This window comes from Triticum dicoccoides, unplaced genomic scaffold (genome assembly GCF_002162155.2).
Source record: "Triticum dicoccoides isolate Atlit2015 ecotype Zavitan unplaced genomic scaffold, WEW_v2.0 scaffold177567, whole genome shotgun sequence".
NCBI classification, from domain to species: domain Eukaryota; kingdom Viridiplantae; phylum Streptophyta; class Magnoliopsida; order Poales; family Poaceae; genus Triticum; species Triticum dicoccoides.
In genome coordinates, this window is record NW_021224437.1 from 1 (window position 1) to 3,080 (window position 3,080).

Consider the following 3,080-nt stretch of genomic DNA (forward strand, 5'->3'; position numbering starts at 1 on the left):
GCAACCTGAAGCTCTGATGCCAATTGTTAGCCCAACTGAAGGATCGGACAAAGGCGAGGAAGAGCTAAACTACAGAGAGTAGCGGTTGTGTGTTAGTACTACTTGTGCTCATGCACACTAGCAAAGCACACACATACACTGATGGAGCTACTCGTACTACTGCTACTTGGCTTGTAGACAGCCGGTTGAGCTCACACACAAGCACTAGTAGAGGAGGCTTGATTGATATTGAAGTGGAATGACCTGATTACAACCGGCCGGGGTACATCTCCTTTTATAGGTGTTTTGAACCGACCTAAACTAGAAAATATCAACTGATACATGTACCTGCACACATCTAGCTGTCCCTAGACCTAGAGACTACTACACAACTGTTGCTGGTACAACGTACTAGACCAAAAGCTAGTACTCCCTCCGTTCGAAAATACTTGTCATCAAAATGGACAAAAAGGGATGTATCTAGAACTAAAATACATCTAGATACATCCTCTTTTATTCATTTCGATGACAAGTATTTCCGGACGGAGGGAGTACTACACAAGCAAGTCACGGCTGCTCCTTGCTTAGTTACTAAGCTACGGCAGCTGCAGTCATTTTCCATTTTCACTGCTGCCGACATGCATCTACCTAGTTAATAACTACCGCCGCTAGCTTGCTTCTTTGTTCCTTCACTGGATTGGAGTGGAATGCATTACATCGATGGAGTAGTGCTCCTTTTATAGGGGATTACAAACCGACTACAGAATGCATGTGCTGACGTCTAGTGCCTAAATGACATCATGACTTACGTTGTAAGCTTAGCTACTAAGACTAGCCATAGTGGGCAGTAACATAGAGTACTAACATCCATATGTTACTAGTCTATGTTACTATCTTCATAGTGGGTACTTCCTCCGTCCGGGTTTATTAGGCCTCTCAGCATCACAAGCATGTCCCTTTTTATAGGGCCTCGTTTTGGAAAAAGTGCGTGCATGCAACCATTTCATTGGTTGCATTGAAAGTCATTGTTGTTGGTGCCATGGCTGGGAAATTAACACACTTCATGCGTGTTTTTTCATTGGCTGCATGCATGGGAGAGAGTGTATTGGGAGTGAAATGGAAGAATTAATGTGCGCAAATTACTATATGTCTTGGTCTAAGAGAAGTTGTCTTTAGGCCTAATAAACCCAGATGGAGGGAGTAGTAACATAGAGGTAGTAACTTGAAGGCTTTCATTTATTGTTTTGTGGGATCTATACTAGTACTTCAACTTTGTGGTCTATATGTGGCATGTATCAATATGAATTTTGTTTGTTAGTACCCATAGATAAATACAAGAACACAAATTCTAACGGATTCATAATAAATAATAAAGTGCCAATATAATAGTTAAAATATATAAAACATATTTAGCAATACATGGATCAAGTCTTGAATATAATCTATCGTCGCCCAAACTTTTTCCATATATGCTCAATCAAGTCATTTTTTAGAGTCTTATGCTTGGGACGATCATGAATTCTAGCATCTCTTTCAAGTACTTCGGCAAATATTGGCATGTCACCGTGCATAAATACCGATGGGAAAACAATTGACGAGCCTACTTCCTCATTCAAATCAAGCATATTCCACGCCTCTTATTTTTCATCCTCGACTATCATGTTGTGTAGAATGATGCAGGCCAGCATAATATGATGGAGATCGCCCCGGTCATATAAACGTGTCGGGCGCCGTAAAATACACCATCGCGCTTGGAGCACACCAAATGCACGTTCCACATCCTTCCTTGTACCTTCTTGATGTTTAGCAAACAGCCTCTGTTTTTCTGTTTGAGCCATCGTTATTGACTTCAAAAATGCCGCCAACTCTGGGTATATTCCATCTACAAGGTAATAACCAAGTTGATATTCCTTCTCGTTGACATTATAGTTCACTTGAGGAGCTTGCCCTTTCAGTTGCTCAAGGAACAACGTCGACTGATTAAGCACATTGATGTCGTTGTTGGATCCAGCAACACCAAAAAATGCATGCCATATCCAAAGATCCTGAGAAGCAACCGCCTCTAGAATAAGAGTAGGATTGTCCCTTCCACTCCATGGGACATTTGTCCCAACGCCAGTGCATACAGTCGAGGCTTCCTAACATGAAAGGAAACCCACGACTCTCTCCAATATCAAATAAGCGCTGCACATCATTGACATTGGGTTTACGCATATACTCATCACCAAATATATGAATCACGCCTTTGACGAACAGCTTTAAGCACTTAATTGATGTGCAGTCGGCAATCTTAAGGTACTCATCGAGAGCGTCCGCCGGAGTACCATATGCCAATTGGCGAATAGCTGATGTGCATTTCTGCAACGGAGATAGTCCATCACGGTCAAGAGCATCTTTCCTTTGTGTGTACTCTGGAGACCACTCTCCTAGTGCATGTATGATACGTTCGAAAAGGAGCCTTCTCATCCGGAATCTTCTACGAAATACCTTCTTCTTGTAGATAGGATTATCACAGAAATAGTCGCGTACCAATTGCTCAGCAGCTGCTTCACGTGGCCTGTTCACGTAAATCCTTGGACCACTTCTGCTTGATCTTCCTTGAGCATCGAGGCTTTCCTTCACTTCTATTGCGATCTCCTTGGCGAACGAGTCTAACATGTCCATCTGGACAAGGTAGTGATCTAGTGTGTAGAGGGAGGAAGGATCGATGATACTTGCTTCAGCTTCATCATCGAAACCATCAGTTGGTTCACTGGTATCCATATTTTGGTGTCCTTGTACAAGATGCTGCATTGGCGGAGGTCGAAAATTATAATTATGCATTGGAGGCAATTGTCCAAAACTTAGCAAGCCCTCAGGTGCAGGTGTACATAGGCCTCCTGTTACAAATATCAGAAGTCATGAGCATAGTACAGTAGCAATGGAATTTTGTACAACACCTCATCTCTCTAACAAAAGTATTATAAATATTAAATTATCAAGCGCACTGGACAAATTCACGAGGTATGCAATTGTATTTGGTCAGAAACATACTTAAAACAAGATTTTCTTTAGGCTACTGTAAGAGATAGACTTAACACAGGACACATCTATTTTGATGA

At 41.8% G+C, this 3,080-nt stretch overlaps 1 pseudogene; it reads right to left on the reverse strand.

Moving 5' to 3' along the window:
* Window positions 1-1,421: 1,421 nt before the first annotated feature.
* On the reverse strand, window positions 1,422-2,445 carry LOC119344642 (annotated as a pseudogene).
* Between the last annotated feature and the right edge of the window lie 635 nt (window positions 2,446-3,080).